A 19,636-nucleotide genomic window follows, 5' to 3' on the forward strand; every position below is an offset into this window, starting at 1 on the left:
GGAAATTGGCCTTCCTGATTTCCCCATTGACTTTGAGAGCAGGAACCTGAGGTCAGTGATGCATTCCGTCCTGGTCGGATGGTCAGAGGAGACACGAGGGGATTTTCACCCTTGCTAAGCACAAGGAACTCGGCTGTGGGAACTTCTGCTTGTAAATCATAAAGGCTGTTTTTTAGGGTCTAGGTTAAAAGTTCAACCTACAAGAGGTGTTCCTATTTTCATGTATTTATTATTAACCTTTTTTTTTGCGGTACGCGGGCCTCTCACTGTTGTGGCCTCTCCTGTTGCGGAGCACAGGCTCCGGACACGCAGGCTCAGCGGCCGTGGCTCACGGGCCCAGCCGCTCTGCGGCATGTGGGATCTTCCCGAACAGGGCCACAAACCTGCGTCCCCTGCATCGGCAGGCAGACTCTCAACCACTGTGCCACCAGGGAAACCCCTATTATTAATTTTTTAATAAATTTATTTTTGGCTACTTTGGGCCTTCATTGCTGTGTGTGGGCTTCTCCCTAGTTGTGGGGAGCGGGGGGTACTCTTTGTTGTGGTGCACGGGCTCTAGGCGCGCAGGTTTCGGTAGTTGTGGCACACGGGCTCAGTAGTTGTGGCACATGGGCTTAGTTGCCCCACGGCGTGTGGGATCTTCCCAGACCAGGGATTGGCTTCAGGGATGTCCCCTGAATTGGCAGGCAGGTTCTTAACCACTGTGCCACCAGGGAAGCCCCCGACATATTTATTTATGGCTTTGCCTTAAATAAAGCAACGCTTTATTGTGAAAGCAACGCTTGTCAAACGTTAATATGCATAGGAATCTCCCGGGATCTTGTTAAAAATGCAGACACTGATTCAGTAGGTCTGGGGTGAGGTTGAAATTCTGTATTTCTACCAGGCTCCATGGTGGTGCTGTTGCTGCCTCTCCTCTACCAGGCCAAGGGTGTGGTAGAGGACTTGTGGGAAGAGTGTGGACACAGACTTTGGCTTGGGACCAGGCCCTTGGGCTTGGGTGCTCCAGCGATCTCCTCTTTCTCCCGGAGAGGGTGGGTGGAGCCGGGAGCTCCTTGGGCGCATGCGTGCTCGCTCCCCTCCTCCCCACCCGGAGTCTAGGGAGGGTGGAGGTTGCGTCGGCCTGTTGCTAAGAGACGCGAAGGCGGTAAGGACCAGCGGCGGGGGAGGGTAGCGGCGCCCGGCGCTCTGGGGAACCCAGCAAGAGCTGTGAGAGCAGATGGCGGGGTGGAAGGGTCGGAGCCTCCTGGGATCGGAAATTCAAGGATTAGTGGACCTTCGAGGGTCGCAATGCTCGGGTTTGTCCTTATGCATTTTTAAATGGTTACATTTAAATGGTTATATAAGTACCTACATAATATCCTTGATTTTGCTGCTTGGCCTGCAAAATCTAAAATACTGTCTGGCCCTTTGAAAAAAGTTTGCCAACCCCAGACATTTCTTACCCCAGACTTGGAATCAGCCATTTCCAAAAATCCTGGTTACTTTTAGCGGGAAACCACAGTTCAGAACTACAAACTGGGTGCTGGGGATGCTCATTGCTACTGGTTTAATCATTGTTTCTAGGTTTTTATAGAGGACACAGACAGGGAGAATATATATTTACAGATAAAATGTTCCATTAGAGGGTTTTAAGTAAGGGAGCAACATGATCTGATTCACGCTTTTGAAAGATCTTTCCCCTGGGAGAGAATGAACTATGGGGACAAGAGGGGAAGCAGGAATGCATGTTAGGATGTTGTTTTCCAAGAAAGAAGTGATAGGACTGCAGCAGTGGAGACAAGAAGTGGTTGGATTCAGGCTATATGTGGAGATAGAGCTACCATTTATATATATATATATATATATACATACATACATACACACATACATGCATATATATATGTATTTAGCTGATGGATAGGATGCAGGGAAAGAGAAAAGACCAATTTCTAAGTTCTGACCTGAAACTAGGTAGGTGGTGTTTCCATTCACTGACCTCAGAAAGCCTGGGGAAGCAGGTCCGTGGAAGGGAAATGAAGAGTTTGTTTTGGACACATTAAGTTTAGACATCCAAGTGGAGATGTCACTCAATGTTGGATATAAAAGTCAGGAGTGCAGAAGCAAGATCAGGGTTATAGCTATAGATTTGGGAGTCACTGGTACATTGGTGGTCCTGGATGAGAGCACCTAGTGGAAGAGCAGGATGGAGGAGAAGAGAGGAGAGTCATGTCCTGGCCTGTATTCTGGGGAGCTGGAAGAGGAGACCCCTGCAGGGAAGCCTGAAAAAGCCATGGGGGTCAGGAGGAAAACTGGAAGAGAAGATGATGTTCAGGTAGGAGGGAGTAGCTGTATCAAGTGCTGCTGAGGGCTGAACAAGATAAGAGCAGAGACCTAATGAATGGATTGGGCAAAGTGGGAGAAGTTTCAGTGGGATGGTTGGATGGAAAGCCCAACTGGAGTGAGAAGCGGGGGTGAGAAGGTGGAGACAGGAAATAGAAACAACTTTGGAGGGATTTTGCAGAAAAAGAGAAGCAGAAAAAAAAAAGTAGAGTCTGGAAGGAGCTGTGGGCTCTAGGGAGCATGTTTACTTTTTTAGGCTGTGCCGGGTCTTAGTTGCAGCATGCAAGCTTCTTAGTTGCGGCATGAGGACTTCTTAGTTGCGGCATGCGGGCTCTTAGCTGTGAACTCTTAGTTGCAGCATGCATGTGAGATCTAGTTTCCCGACGAGGGAACGAACCCGGGCCCCCTGCATTGGCAGCACAGAGTCTTACCCACTGGACCACCAGGGAAGTCCCCAGCATATTTATTTTTAAGAACTGCAACATTAAGTCTTGTTTGTATGCAGGTGGGTATGATCCAGTACGGAGAAGAAACTGACAAAGCAAGAGAATGAGAGGATCATTTCAGTAGCCAAGTTTTTAAGTACTTGAAGGGATTGAAAAATTCAGTACAAAGTGGAGGGATAGTCTGCAGCCCCAAGCAAGGACACTCCTTCCATTACAATAAGAGGAGGAGATCTGGATACAAATGCAATAGGTCAGTGGATCTAGGGCTGGGAAGGCAAGGGAGGACTCACCTTCAAGCATCTGTTTCCTTAATGAATATGCAGTGAGGTGAAGAGGTGAAGTTGCCGTCTTGAAAGAGAGAAGATTTACTAGGGAAGTGCGGTCGGATTAGCTGGTAGCATTGGCTGCTCATTTAAGATTTGAGGTTTCGATTTACACTGAGACTGATCAGCACAATGGGATTTTCTCCATCCATGCTTAGCTGCTCAGGTGCAAGCACAGAGCAGATGGATTATTGGGTGTAATTAGGGCTGCAGTTCTGCCATCGGAGTGTGATGGAGGGAGGGGGGCAGGCATGAGTAAGGGTGTTTGCAGGGAAATGTTTGAAGTCCTGAACCTTGGCCCATATTTGAGTGCTAAACACTATCCCTACAGGCCCTCATCTCATCTAACAGCCTTAGTTAGTATCATGGCGCAAATCTTAAAACTCAAACCTTAAACAAAAGCATAATGAAAAATATATGTATGTATATATGGCTCCTCCCACCCTCCCTCCTTTGGAAGCTTTGTTGTTTAAGGTGGAGAAAGAGATAAGAGAGTGTTAGCCTGTAACATTTTAAAATTATGTTAAAGAGATAGTCACGATAGAGGCCAGAAGACATTGGAAAGTCATCTTCAAAGTGCTGAAAGAAAAAAACTATCAACCCAGAATGCCATATGCAGCATAAATATCTTTTTATTTTCCTGTTGTGTTTACTTTTTAAAAAAATTTATTTTATTTTTGACTGTGTTGGGTCTTTGTTGCTGCGCGCGGGCTTTCTCTAGTTGCAGCGAGCGGGGGCTACTCTTCATTGTGATGTGCAGGCATCTCATGGCAGTGGCTTCTCTTGTTGTGGAGCACGGGCTCTAGGCACGCAGGCTTCAGTAGTTATGGCTCACGGGCTGTAGAGCACAGGCTCAGTAGTTGTGGTACACGGGTTTAGTTGCTCTGCGGCATGTGGGATCTTCCCGGACCAGGGCTCGAACCTGTGTCCCCTGCATTGGCAGATGGATTATTAACCACTGCGCCACCAGGGAGGCCCTTTTGTTTTTGTTTTTTGGGTTTTTTTTTGATGGAACAATGCTTTACTTCAGATGAATATCTTTTAAGGCTAAAGACAAAAATGAGAGTGTGGGAATTCCCTGGATGTCCAGTTGTTAGGACTTGACGATTTCACTGCTGGGCTTGGGTTTGATCCTTGGTCGGAGAACTAAGATCCTGCAAGCTGTGCGTCGGGGCCAAAAAAAAATCAAACCAAACAAAAACAAAAACAAAAAACTAAGAGAGTTTATTGTCAGCCAACTGCACCACAAGGAAATTCTTCAGGCTGAAGGGCAGTACTACCAGACAGAAAGTCGAGTCTTTAGGTGAATGGAGAACACTGGGGATGGTGACTGTGAATAAATATAAAAGGCTATCTTTTTCCCTCAGTTTATTTAAAACACATTTAACTGTTTAAAGCAAAGGAATTTTGCAATTGTATAGTTTTTTTTAATTGCTCCTGTCCTTTATGTTATGTAATATATATGACTAAGAATTATACAGTTGCAAAGTTCTTATAATTTACATGAGGTGGTATAATGTTTACTCAACCACTGCGCCACCAGGGAAGCCCCAAATTGAACATTTTAAAACAGTTAATTTTGTTATGTAAATTTTACCTCAAAATAAAAGAGGACAAAGTATAGTTAAAAAGCCAATAGAGAAGTTAAAATGGAAAAAGAAGATAGGAAAGGAGGAATAGAGGAACAAATAGAGGAATAGAGACAGAGAAAACAAATAGAATGGTAGACCTAAATCCAACCTTATCAAGCATTATATCATCAGGACTTCTCTGGTGGCACAGTGGTTAAGACTCCGCACTCCCAATGCAGGGGGCCCAGTTTTGATCCCTGGTCAGGGAATTAGATCCCACATGCGTGCTGCAACTTAGTGTTCGCATGCCACAACTAACGAGCCTGCCTGCCACAACTAAGACCCAGTGCAACCAAAAAAAATCACATCATCCCATGACCTAGCAATTCCTCTTCTAGATATTTAACCAAAAGAAATGAAAACATGCATTTTCAAAAAGACTTGTACATGGATGTTCATAACAACTTTACTTGGATTAGCCAAGAACTTGAAACCGTCCAGGTGTCCATCAACAGGAGAATTGTGGTATGGTTACGTGATGAAGTACAACTTAGCACAGTAAAAGAACAGACTACTGATATATGCAACATGGATAAATCTCAAAAACATGCTGAATGAAAGAAGCCTTCCACAGGGCTTCCCTGGTGGCGCGGTGGTTAAGAATCCGCCTGCTTGGGCTTCCCTGGTGGCGCAGTGGTTGAGAGTCTGCCTGCCGATGCAGGGGACATGGGTTCGTGCCCTGGTCCGGGAAGATCCCACATGCCGCGGAGCGGCTGGGCCCGTGAGCCATGGCCACTGAGCCTGTGCGTCCGGCGCCTGTGCTTCGCAGCGGGAGAGGCCACAACAGTGAGAGGCGCGCATACCGCAAAAAATAAATAAATAAATAAATAAAAAAGAATCCGCCTGCTAAGGCAGGGGACACGGGTTTGAGCCCTGGTCCGGGAAGATCCCACATGCTGCGGAGCAACTAAGCCCGTGCGCCATAACTCCTGAGCCTGTGCTCTAGAGCCCATGAGCCACAAGTACTGAGCCCTCGTGCCACAACTACTGAAGCCTGCGTGCCTAGAGCCCATGCTCCGCAACAAGAGAAGCCACCGCAATGAGAAGCCCGTGCACCACAACGAAGAGTAGCCCCTGCTCGCTGCAACTAGAGAAAGCCCGCGTGCAGCGATGAAGACCCAAAGCAGCCAAAAAGAAATAAAATAAATAAAAATAAAATAAATTAGATCAAGATATTTAAAAAAGAGAAAAAAAAGACGACTTCCACAGAATACATACTTCATGATTCCATTTCTACAAAGTTTTAGAACAGGGAAAATAATTTTTTAACCTGATTTTTTTTTTTTGTTTTGGTGGTGCTATGAGGCTTGTGGGATCTTAGTTCCCTGACCAGGGATGGAACCCGGCCCCTGGCAGTGAACGCCCAAGTCCTGACCACTGGGCTGCCAGGGAATTTCCTAATCTGATTTTTTTAATCTGATTTTTAAAAAAGTGGTTGCCTCTGAGGGTAGAGCAGACACAGACTTAGGAAGGACTTGAGGGAACTTTCTGGCATGATGGAAATGTTCTTTCCTCATAGGAGTTGGGTTATGCTATTGTATGCATTTGTCAAAATTCATGTCAAAACATTTCCCAGTATGTAATTTTTCCAGTTTTTTAAAATGTGGTTAAAAAACACATAAAAATTACCATCTTAACCATTTTTACATGTATGGTTCAGTGGTATTAAGTACATTCATGTTGTGCAACCGTCACCACCATCCATATTCAAAACTCCTCCTCTTACAAAACTGAAACTCTGTACCTGTTAAACAATAATTCCCTGTTCCCCCATTTTCTCCAGCCCCTGGCAACCACCATTCTATTTTCCATCTCTATGATTTGGGCTACTCTAAGTAGCACATATAAGTAGAATCATACAGTATTTGTCTTTTTGTGATTGGTTGATTTCACTTAGCATAATGTCCTCAAGATTCATCCACACTGTAGCATAATGTCCTCAAGTTTCACCCACGTTGTAGCATATGTCAGAATTTCCTTCCTTTTAAGGGCTGAGTAATACTACGTTGTACGTATAGACCACATTTTGCTTCTCCATTCATCTGTTGATGGATGCTTGGGTTGCTTCCACATTTTAATTATTGTGAATAATGCTGCTATGAACATGGGCATACCAATATCTCTTTGTGACCCTGTTTTCACTTCTTTTGGGTATATACCCAGAAGTGGAATTGCTGGATCATAAGGTAGTTCTATTTTTAATTTTTTGAGACATGACCATACTGTTCTCCACAGTATGGCTGTACCATTTTACATTCCCACCAAGGGTCCCCATATCCTTGTCAATACTTGTTATTTTCTGTTTTTCTGATAGTAGCCATCCTAGTGGGTGTGAGGTGTTATTATAGTATTTTTTTTTTTAACATGGAGCATTTCACAGAATTTGCATGTTGTCCTTGTGCAGTGGCTGTGCTAATTTTCTCTGTTTCATCCCAGTTTTAGTATATGTGCTGCCAAAGATATATTTTGCAAACAACAACAACAACTAAACATGCAAGAAGAGTTGAACTATTTTTGTTAACAAGAGTAAGGGTGGAAAATGCTAGGAAAAAAAACCAAACCCTAAACAAATAGAGTCTAGTTGATGATATGCATACTGAAATATTTAGGAGTGAAATGTCCTGATATTTGTACCTTACTTTGAAATGCACCCAAAATTGGATGGATTGGATTGATGGATGGGATAGATGTGTGATAAGGTGATAAGGCAAATATAGGAAAATGTTAACAATTGTAGAATCTAAGTGGTGTGTATATGAGTGCTTACTGTAAAATTCTTTCAACTTTTCTTTATGTTTGAAATTTTTGTAATAAATCTTTTTTGGGGGATGAAATTTTCTTTGTCTTGGAGAAGTTTTGCTCTGAAGGACTGAGATTCCTTTAGTGAATGTGGGACGCGAAGGGCTGAAAGGACCCCCTTCAGTAACGCCGAGCCCTCAAGGGGAAACTGTGTAGAACCAACTGGCCTGGAATTCGGACCCTTGAGGTATATATGTGTTTTGGGGTGGGAGGGGGAGAGAGTAAAAGGATCAAGGGGACCAGGTATGAAGAGTGGGAAAGAGGGAAGGCAATTAGAATCCACCTTTGAATTTCCATATGGACAAGGAGATTACAAATATTACTGGTTTTCCTATTGTTTTAGGCACTTAAAGCTATAGAGTCAAGATAGCATTGTGAGCTAGCGGAAGTCCGCTGGCCGATTGGGCAGGATTTCCAAATGACATGATAGCACCAGGGCTTACAGTTTGGTTCTCAGGATTGCAAATCCAGAAACTAAAATATCTGGGTAGTTCCCTGGTGGCCTAGTGGTTAGGATTCCAGGCTTTCACTGTGGAGGCCCGGGTTCAATCCCTGGTTGGGGAACTGAGATTCTGCAAGGCATGTGGCACGGCCAAAAAAAAAAAACAACAACTGAGTGTGCCCGGATCATGCTGGCCCACTTCACAGGCGATTACTACACAAGCCAGAACGAAGAGACATGGAACTGCCAAGTGAATCAGACACTTGAGGCAGATGGCCATTGCATTCTGTCTCCCGTGGGAATGAGAACAAATGTCTTAGAAGCGTCCTTGGTGAGCAGAACAAGGTAGCAAGGGGAGTGAGTAGGATGATGGCTTAGTGGCTGACATCACTGACCTCGGGTGGCTGGATGCATGCCTGCAAATCCAACTGGAATGTTCACCTGGGCCAAACTTAGCATATACTATCCCCTGGACAGGGCTGGAGACACTCTCTTGCATTCTTTTTTCATTAGTTTTTTTTTTTTTTTAAATGTGGACCATATTTAAAGTCTTTATTGAATTTGTTACAATACTGCATCTTTTTTATGTTTTTGGTTTTTTGGCTGCGAGGCATGTGGGATCTTAGCTCCCTGACCAGAGGTCAAACCCACACTCCCTGCATTGGAAGGTGAAGTCTTAACCACTGGACCACCAGGGAGGTCCCAACTCTTGCGTTCTTGACCCTTGGTCTTCTCCTTTCTAGACCTTATGCTTCTAGACGCCATGCATCTTCTATTAACAGATCTTTTCTTCATATGACACAATGGATTAGGTTGTGACATCTCAAGTCAATTATCCCATGACTATTTTCCATGACTTTTTAAAAAATTTATATTTATTTATTTTTGGCTGCGTTGGGTCTTTGTTGCTGCGTGCAGGCTTTCTCTAGTTGCAGCGAGCTGGGACTACTCTTCGTTGCGGTGCGCAGGCTTCTCATTGTGATGGCTTTTCTTGTTGTGGAGCACAGGCTCTAGGCATGCGGGCTTCAGTAGTTGTGGCGCACAGGCTTAGTTGCTCCATGGCATGTGGGATCTTCCCGGACCAGGGCTCGAACCCATGTCCCCTGCATTGGCAGGCAGATTCTTAACCACTGCGCCACCAGGGAAGTCCTTCCATGACTTCTTAACCACACCTTTGCATGCCACCTGTAGCAATAGTCAGAGGTACATAAAATAACCTGTGGTTGCGGGGCAGGAGGTGCTAAGAAAGTAGAAAAGGTGATGGTAGAGATAAATAACCTGTTAAGTACCCCAGACTATTTAAGTCAGACCCTGTTCAGGGTTTCTGATCTCTATGGGTTCTGTTTGGATTTTAATCCTATGAGTTTTTCATGCCTCTCACTTACCCTTCCCAGCTGATACATGGAACCTTTTTTTTTTTTAAAGACTGATTCCTCCTCCTTCCCCTTCATTTTATTTTTTAATTTTTAAAATAAATTTATTTATTGATTTGGCTGCATTGGGTCTTTGTTGCTGCGCGCAGGCTTTTCTCTAGTTGCGTCAAGTGAGGGCTGCTTTATTGCGGTGCGCATGCTTCTCATTGCGGTGGCTTCTCTTGTTGCAGGCACATGGGCTTCAGGAGTTGTGGCATGTGGGCTCAACAGTTGTGACTCACGGGCTCTAGAGCGCAGGCTCAGTAGTTGTGGTGCACGGGCTTAGTTGCTCTGCGGCATGTGAGATCTTCCCGGACCAGGGCTCGAATCTGTGTCTCCTGCATTGGCAGGCGGATTCTTAACCACTGCGCCACCAGGGAAGTCCTGGAACCATTTTTGATACCTTGGAGAGTGGCATTTTTCTCTGCACTCTGTTCCTACAAATGCATTTTTGGTTTCAGCTAAAGCAAGACTCTACTTACCACTAATGTTGAATCTGATGGGATCTTCTCTCATCATCTCAGCTGCAGCCCCTAGCAGAGCATTCTTTACCTGATTGGCAGATAGAAAAGTGTACAACATCACTACCTTGGCTAACCGAGGTATTGTAGGTGTTTGTCAAAACTCATGTCAAAACATTTCATGGTGAACTGAAACAGACTCACAGACGTAGAAAAGAGACTTGTGGTTGCCAAGGGGGAGAGGAGTGGGGGAGGGATAGATTGGGAGTTTGGGATTAGCAGATGCAAACTAGTATACGTAGAATGGATAAACAACAAGGTCCTATTGTATAGCACAGGGAACTATATTCAGTATCCTGTAATAAACCATAATGGAAAAGAATATGAAAAAGTGTATATATATGTATAATTGAATCACCTTGCTGTATAGCAGAAATTAACACATTGTAAATCAACTATACTTCAATTAAAAACATTTTATGGTGTATAATTTTAAAAAAACTAAAGCAATATTGAATCTAGTTGATGGTACGCATGCTGAACTGTTTAGGGCTAAAGCGTTCTGATATTTGCAACTGGCTGTGAAATGCATCAGAAATAGGATGAATTTAGAGGTACTCATTTTAGACAGTGGGAGAAGGACTCAAAACTTGCAGGCCATGTATAACAGAGCACTGTCATTTAGATACTGATTTTTTTTTAAAGTAGTATTTATTACACATTTTTCTAATTTCAGAAGAAGAGCATGTGTATTGTAAAAAAGCTGAAGATTAAGTAGTTTCATTTAAGCGTGGTTGTGAGTGATGGGGTTGTGTCATGGGCCTGAGATGATTTGGTGCTGTGAGGGGAGGGAAGGGCAGGTAAGACATATGGAGAGTGTGTTAAGGAGCCCAGCCCTGTGGCTCGGCAGTGCACTTGACTAGCCAACAGTGCTCACTGGGGGAAGTGTCTGGGTAGCTTTCCCAGGGGCTGCACAATTAAGAATCCATTCTCAAGCCAGTCATCTGTTGATGGGCACTTGGGTTGCTTCCATGTCTTGGCTATTGTAAATACTGCTGCTATGAACATTGGGGTGCATGTATCTTTTTGAATTAGAGTTTTTGTCTTTTAGAAGATGTGGTATGTAGACAATGGAATATTACTCAGCCATAAAAAAGAATGAAACATTGCCATTTGCAGCAACATGGGTGGACCTAGAGAATATACTTGATGAAGTAAGTCAGATAGAGAAAGACAAGTGTTATATGATACCACTTATATGTGGAATCCAAAAAATAATACAAATTAGTCTATATACAAAACAGAAACAGATTCACAGATATAGAAAACAAACTTATGGTTACCAAAGGGGAAAGGGGGGGAGGGATAAATTAGGAGTATGGGATTAACAAACTTATACCTAAAATACCTAAAAGCAACAAGGATTTACTGTATAGCACAGGGAACTCTATTCAATATCTTATAATAATCTATAATGGAAAATAATCTGAAAAAATATATGTATAACTGAAGCACTTTGCTGTATACCTGAAACTAACACAATATTGTAAGTCAATTATACTTAAATTAAAAAGAGAAAGAATCCATTCTCCTATCAGAGTTGACCAAGGGCAGTGGTTCCTGTGGAGTGTTTTCTCCTTCCTTGAGAGAGTCTGGACTAAAGAAATTCTGTATGTAATGCTATGAAAACATCTCCAAAAGTGAAAAGAATAGTGTGATTGTATGCTACTACTGTGTACAAAGGATGGAAAAAAACCACACATCCATATTTGCTTGTAGTGCTCTGGAAGGGATATACGTAAGGAAGAACAGTGGTTTCTGCCAGGAGTGGATGGAGGTGGGGTCTGTCCCAACCAGGGATGCAGTGGGAGGGAGGCTTTCCTTGTATACTTTTTTAGAGTTTTTGATTTTGCAAGCTATATAAATGCATTTCCTATTGAAAAATGAGTAAATAAAATGTAAAAAGAGAGGATATAGGATAACATGAGACAATGCTCTCCAGTGCCTTGGAACACATCAAAATGGGAAATGTTAAGGCTTTGGCATTCCCTGATTAATCAGAATTTCAGTTATAAAGACCAGCACTACACTGTGAGAATCAGGGACTCTGTGTCTTACTAAGTATTGTGCACATGGCTCTGCCATCAAGGTGCATTATTTTGATATTGGTTTTACTTCTCTTTGCTTTTTTATTTATTTTTATTTTTTTATTTTGGCCACGCCGCATGGCTTGCAGCATCTCAGTTCCCCGACCAGGGATTGAACAGAGGCCTTGGCAGTGAAAGCACTGAGTCCTAGACACTAGATCACCAGGAAACTCCCCTCTTTGCTTTGTTTTGTATTTTGTGCGTGTATTCTACAGGTAAGTTTGTCATCACCCCCTTACCCTTTCGCAAAGGTATATGGGCAGACCCCTGCCTATATGTGCGATTTGGAGATGCAGAAGTGTGTTGGCTTCTAGAACACATGCTGCAAAGGCCGGCATCCTGTGATGGCTGTGCCGCCTGGGAATCAAATCAGCTTACTCGTGAGAGCATCCGAATTCCCTGCGGCTTCCTTCTTTCTTGTCGTTTGGGCTTTTAGGGATGGAGATAGTCACTCTGGCTTTTGTCTAGAGACATATGAGAAGCCCTTTCCGCAATAAGTATTTAATAAATTAACACAGATTTCCATTATCCCTTCCTGAAATGGGGCCACAGTCTGTCTGTAAGGATGTCTGGAGAGTGGAGAAGTAAACACAGAATTAGGAATCCCAACATTAATGCAATTTGCACTTGCTATCAGCTTACTGCCCTCGTCTTTGAGATGCCATTAAAAATGCATGCAGGATGTGAGTGAGATAAAACATATCAAAATTCAAGCTGATTCCAATTCACACTGACACTCCATTTCTCTGGTCCTCTGGCTTCCAGCGGCCTTAGCCATCTGGGACACAGGCCGGAGCCTGGGAGTGAGGGGAGAGAGCCTCTGAGCAGCGAAGGTGATGCCATAAAGCTCAAAAGGCTCAATTCAAAGGAGGGTCTTTGCCACACTCACTTGGTCTGTGGAATCAGTAACTTATTTTATATTAATAATGATAGCTCTCCCTTACTGGGCATTTACTGTATGCCAGGTAACATGCTTTCTGTGTAGTAACTTATTTAATCCTCATAACAACCCAGCGAAATAAGTAACTATTAGTATTCCCATTTTACAGATGAAGAAACTGAGAGAGGTTAAGTGACTTGGTTAAGGTCACACAGACAGTGAGTGGTAGAGCAGGAATTTGAACCCACGCAACCAGGCTCCAGGGCCTAGCTTATTAACCACCTCTACTCACCTCCCATCTGAGTGTGTGTGTGTGTGTGTGTGTGTGTGTGTGTGTGTGTGTGTGTGTGTGTTTAGCACATATAATTCTACAAAGCTCTGATATTTGGATTTGGTTTTCTAATTCTCTGCAGACTAGGGAGTGGGGCCACTAGAAGCAAACACATGCATAACCTCAGGAGGCAGACTCGTGGGCTGGTGGTGACTGAGGAACAGAGAACCAGTAACCTCAAGCGGTCTGGTCCTTACTAGCAGTCAGTCCTGCACATTTCAGCTGTCCTTGCAGGAACCACCAGACACAGTAGAGTAGCATGATTCAATTTATAAAGATGACTGTGGCAGACACTCTAAGCTGTCCCTGCTATTCAATTTCCCCTTCTCTGTCTTAGTAATAGAACCCTCAGCTTTTCCATGGACCATGCTGCTGGGTCTTATACTGCTAGGTGTGGCCGTGTAGCCCTTGGGCCAGGAGCAGAAGTGAGATGTACCAGGTCATAGAAGCTCTGCCCTTCTGCCTTTCCTCTCCATGGGCTGGGATGTGGTCTCAGGGGACAGGGAAACACCCAGGGATTATAGCAAGAGATGTAAAGAGCTTGGGTCTCCAACTCTGTGGAGTCACCACGGGTACCCTGGACTGTTCATTGCTGCATTGTTACATGCGAGAGAAACTAGCTCTCTTGTTGAAGCTGTCTTAAATCTCTCTTAGAGCAGCCAAACTCACAAGCCGATGGATACACCCAGGGCATCAAGGAAAGGTTACGTTAACGTTTGCTGTATTTTGTTAACAAATCAAGGAAATATTCAAAGCATTTTAGAAAGTGTTACGATAACAAGTTTTGAGGCCTAGTGGGAGCAACTTTAATTATTTGGAAACATCCCCAGAAACTTTCGAAATGCTGGCAAAAAAAGAGCATACTCGACTTGGTTGATGTGATAAGGAGAATATGTAAATTCAGTTCAGTTCCACAGATATTTATAGAACAGCTACTTCATGCCAGGCAAGGCCAATAGAGTCCTTGTCTTCAGGGAGCTGACAGTCAGGGTTGGGGGTTGGGGGGTGCAGGAACACAGACAGATGAGCACATGGATATAAAAAGTGATCAACGCTGGTGGGCACACACCCCGTCCCGAGTTGGGACATCAAGGAAGACTCTTCATTCGGAAGCGGAAGCGTTGCTGGCCGCTGTTCCACCTCTTGGCAGGGTTAGGTTTTCCTTAAAGAGACAAGTACTTGTGTTTTATGGAAGTTAGGGCTGCAAAGCTCATCCAGAGGCCTTGAGAAATGTGACCCATGAGACTGACACCTTGAGTTTCCCCCTTTCTTCTTTCCTTCTTCTTCCAAGCTCCCCTCATCCATGGGACAGATTCCAGCAAACTTTTTAATTCTACTTTATTATTATTTATTAAAGTATAGTTGATTTACAGTGTTTCAGGTGTGCAACAGAGTGATTCAGTTATATATGTACATATATCTATCCTTTTTCAGATTCTTTTCCATTATAGGTTATCACAAGATATTGAATATAGTTCCCTGTGCTATACGGTAGGTCCTTGTTTATTTTATATATAGTAGTGTGTATCTGTTAATCCCAAATTCCTAATTTATCCCTCCCAGATTCTAGCAACTTTAGGGTGTTATGGTGCCCTCTTGGGATGTGGGTTAAAAGATACTCCCAAGGATATACCGTCCAGGAATCAGAAGGGTCTTCAGCTGAGTATCTTTTCTTTCATCTTTAAATAGTGGTAAAAGTGGAAGGAGCAGCCAGGAGCCTGAGGAATTAAAACAGTGTCCACAGAAGCATGGTCAGCGCTCGTTCTCTCTTTCTCTCTCTCTCTCTCTCTCTCTCTCCTTCTTGTCCTCAATGACAGGCTGATAGGCTGATAGACGATGGACCAATTATCTCAGTCTGGCTGTCAGTTCTGTGGGTGATGATATTACCCCTCCCCGAGCAGGGGACTTTGGGGATGATAAATTAAAGGTATTAGAAGGCACTTGGCAGACTGAAAGTCAGTAATTAATGACTTCAGAGCAGTCTTGCAGAAATATTGATGCCTGAGAGACACTTGATGTTTTCTTTTCCCCAGACAGTATTAACTCCGGAAAATAGTCCAGATTATGATAGTTAGGGCAGAGGGGTGAGTTGCAGAACACAGAGGAGAAGCAAGGAAACTTGGAGTAGGGCAGTCATGAGAACTGTCCTTCCCTGAATGGTGGTTCAAGGCTGGCTTCCTTGGAGTCTCACTCCAAACTTTTTGCTGACCTTTCCAGTCCCCAAAGTTAAGACCTGGGCCTGATTTTAGCTGAGCCGTAAGTCAAAGCCAAAATCCAGCAGTTTACGCTCATGAACTTAAAAAAAATTGCCTATAATTTTATTTTAAGGAAAATTGTTTTCTTTCACACACACACGTACATACACATACATAGACATGTATAAATGTATATACACACATCTGTAGACACACATATATATGTCAATATTTTAATTTAACTTTTAACAAAGATTGATCACATTTGTTTTTCATGCAAAACTTTGTGACCAGATTTTTTAGGGAATTCCCTCCCTGGCAGACCAGTGGTTAGGACTCAGCACTTTCACTGCCAAGGGCCTGGATTTGATCCCTGATCGGGGAACAAGGATCCCGCAAGCCAAGTGGTGTGGCCAAACCGTCCCCCGCAAAAAACAAACAAAACCAGATTTTTAAAAAAGCTACTAAAAATGGAATAAATAAAATACCTAAGCAAAAAGCCCTGAATTTTGCTGAAATGGAATTTCAATTATAAATGAGAAGGCTTTGATTTATCCTGGATGAGTTAATATTGTCCTCTTTGATATAATAGATAAATCTATGGAGCGGTAACTGTTTGGCATGCTGCACTACGTACTTGAATTTCAATCTAATTTCTCCCAGAAAAAAAAAAAAAGTATAAAATTGCTTCCTGATGTTCTTAGGAGAGAGAATGAAATCCATTGCATAGCCTTAGCAAGCCCTGTGTCCTGAGCCCTGCCTCTCTCTTCTTCATTCTCCGTTGTTTTACCTGATTTCATTGTCTTCACTGCGCTTATTTCTCTCTCTCCTTCTCGTATTTCTCTCTCTCCTTCTCGTATTTCTCTGCTGTTTAAAAAAGTCATTGAAGGGAGTTCCCTGGTGGTCCGGCGGTTAGGACTTGGCGTTTTCACTGCCGTGGTCAGGGAACTAAGATCCCACAAGCCAGGCGGTGCGGCCAAAATTTAAAAACAAACAAACCAACAAAAAAAAATATGTATTATATATAATATATATACACATATACACACACACACACAAACACATGTATACATATATATAAAAGTCATTGATGATATAGACCATAAACTAGTGGTTAGCAGTGGGGAGGTGGGGGGGGCAATATAGGGGTGGGGCAGTGGAAGGTACAAACTATTGGGTATAAGATAGGCTCAAGGATGCACTGTGCAACACAGAGAATATAGCCAATATTTTGTAGTAACTATAAAGTAATCTTTAAAAATTGTGTAAAAAATTAAAAAAAATTTAAAAGTCACTGAAGTATAACATAGGTGCAGAAAGGTGCACTTAGGTGAACTGCTAGATGGATTTTCCGGTGGTTGTGGACTTTAAAAACATTTATTTTTATTGTAAAATATACATTACGTAACATCTACCATTTTAACCATTCTCAAGTACAGTTACATTGTTGTGCAACCATCACCACCATCTGTCTGCAGAACTTTTTCACCATCCCATGCTGAAACTCTATACCCATTAAAGAACAGCACCCCATCCCCCGACCCCCAGCCCCCGTTACCACCATTCTACTTTCTTTCTCTATAAATTTGACCACTCCAGGGACTTCCTATATGTCGGTGGACTTTCAATATGAAGTGGACTGGCTATGGCCTTGAGACCAGACACCATCTGTCTCCCATTTCTTTTCATTTGGTGTAAGTTTATTAATGTCCACCTGTGTGATGACAGTCCCCAGCCAGCAATGGTGCCTCGAAGACTGTTCTCATGGATTTTTCTCTGATTTTCTGTCATCACCATGAGAAACTGCTATGCAGCTGATGTCTCAGTGTCAGATCACGGCCTCCGTGTAATAGGAGCTGCCAACTTCACAGTTAATTTCCCTTGCCCGCCTCAGTAATAAGTGGATTTCGTTACGTGCTCATCGGTGATACGAACGCCATCTTTTAGAATAAATCTAAGTCATGTTTGAAGGATGCTGCCTTCTAACAATGATGATTTCTGAATGTTTCTTCCTCTGCTCTCAAAGACTTGCTTTCTGAATCTGAGGGCTTTGTATCCAAGAGTGTCTGTTTAAAAGAAAAATGTGTTAAGTATGCAGCTCTACCTCTTTCTTGCCCTGACCCCTTCCCTAAATCTGAATCCCGTTTAGCTGAGGAAGGAACATCTGGAACTCTTCAAGGCCTGTTTCATCCGGGAGAAAGGCACATCTGGTTTAGAATGTTTCTGGAAAACAAAAAAGCAGGATAGGAATTTGAAAAGATGGAAGTGTGATGAGAGGACATGTCCATTCCTTACTTCAGAGCGTGAGCATCATGAGAATGTTGGTTTGGAGGAAGTGGGCAGTCCTGCAGCCAAGGCCTTGCTCTTTCCAGAGCCCCATAGAGTGAACCAGTGAGCAATACAGGTGTCAGAAAAGTGGACCACAGTTTGTTATAGGCGTTGGAGATGACTGGAGAGGAAGATGTGTTTCCCTTCACTTGTACAGTAACAAGGACCAGCAGCCTCCTAACCCCATGGCTGTTTTGGTGGAACTCTTGAGGATGGACGTGAAATTCACTGGATGAAATGACCATTCTCAATTCATCAGACCCTCCCTGTGCTTGAATTATACATCCACACCCTTTACCATGGGACTTTGTATTATCCCCCACTGGTGTGGATAGAGTACATGTTCCCCACTTCAATGGTTTTGAGTTTTCCCATGTATTATAATTTGCTTTGGCCAACAGAATATGGGTGGAAGGGACAGTGTGCCAATTCACTCAACCCCTCTTCTTGTGTTTATGCCATTTGACATGAGAAGAACATGCCTTGGGGATGTTCAGCAGGATGCCTCCTGCTGATTTCAGGAGAATGGGACAAATCCTGTGGAGTGAAGCTGAATCTAAGGGACACCCTGGAGCCAGGCTGACCTGAACCTGAAGTAGATTGATCTTAGCTGACTTCTAGACCCATGAGTGATAAGAATGTATGCTTGTTGTAGCTCACTGAGTTTGGGGGAAGTTTGTTATGGAGCATTATTGTGGCAATAGCTGACTCATACAAAGACCAAAATGCAGAAGCAGAGAGAAAAAGGATAAGTGAAGTAGGTGGCTGACGTATGAGTAAGGAAGGAAGTGGTGGTGGGATCTGAGGATAGAGCAAGTGGGGAAAGGCCTCCAAGAAGAAGAATGAGGTGGACGAGAGGAAAGGAATACTGCAGCTGCAGCTCCCTCAGACGGGTGGTGGGAAAGGAGCAGTGCGTGCACGTGCGCGCGCGCGCACACACACACACACACACACACACACACACACACACACCCTATGCCTCTGGTGAGCACTGGGCCTTTCTGCTGTCTTTGTTCAGTGTTGCCAATGTCTGAGAGGTTTCCAGGGAGTATAAGTTTGATTCCTAACAGGGTCTAGATGTCCAGTTTTGGGGTCTCCCTGGGCTTATGGTCACATTGTGTCAATGGAGCAATAAAAGAATCTAAAAAATATGACAATAGTGAATACAACAAAAAAGCAGACTCACAGATACAGAGAACAAACTAGTGGTTATCAGTGTGCGGGGGCAATACAGGGATGGGGAGTGAGAGGTACAAACTATTGGGTGTAAGATAGGCTACAGGACATATTGTACAACACGGGGAATATAGCCAATATTTTGTAATAACTGTGAATGGAGTGTAACCTTTAAAAATTGTATAAAAAATAAAAATAAAACCAGCAAAAAAAAAAAAAAGAATAAGAAAAAAATGAGTGCTCTAAGGACAGAACTCTGCTGAGTGTGTCTTGGCTCCATTAGCTGGGATGCTCCCTAACTCTAACCAGTTATTAACGCAGGGAACCAGCCCTCCAAAACGCAGATGCCTGGTATGAGCTGGGTTCTGTAAGGTCTTATGACCTTGAGGAAGTTAATTAACTTCTCTGGGCTGAGATTTGGAGATAATGGAAAGAAGAATATTACCCATCCCACAGGACTGTCATGTGGGTAAGCGAGAGTGAAAATCTGACACAATGCCTGGCGCAGGGTAAGCCGTCCATAAATCAATACCAGCAACCGCGCTGCCATTTTGAAAGGAGAACGGATATCTGGTGTTGAGTAAGAAATGGACATATCTTGTTTTCCTTGAGCCCAGATGTTTAGTAAAGGTAGGAGTCCCACCAAATGGACTATGATACCTGACCAAGCCCTGGACTCTCCCTGGCAATCCTCTAGGCAGAAAGCAACCCTCCCACCTTTGGTTACCTTGGTCCTCATACCA

General features: G+C 43.5%; 1 protein-coding gene and 1 non-coding gene across 3 annotated transcripts in view; one reads left to right on the forward strand and one right to left on the reverse strand.

Annotated features, from left to right (window-relative positions):
- SPATS1 (spermatogenesis associated serine rich 1) overlaps window positions 1-19,636 on the forward strand; it is a 51,816-nt gene that overhangs the window by 3,084 nt on the left and 29,096 nt on the right. The window lies entirely within an intron of this gene.
- On the reverse strand, window positions 7,081-7,185 carry LOC132528281 (U6 spliceosomal RNA). The gene has a single exon (XR_009543164.1). It is a non-coding gene; the product is annotated as a U6 spliceosomal RNA (small nuclear RNA).

The sequence above is a fragment of the Lagenorhynchus albirostris genome, chromosome 10 (assembly GCF_949774975.1).
Source record: "Lagenorhynchus albirostris chromosome 10, mLagAlb1.1, whole genome shotgun sequence".
Lineage (NCBI taxonomy): Eukaryota > Metazoa > Chordata > Mammalia > Artiodactyla > Delphinidae > Lagenorhynchus > Lagenorhynchus albirostris.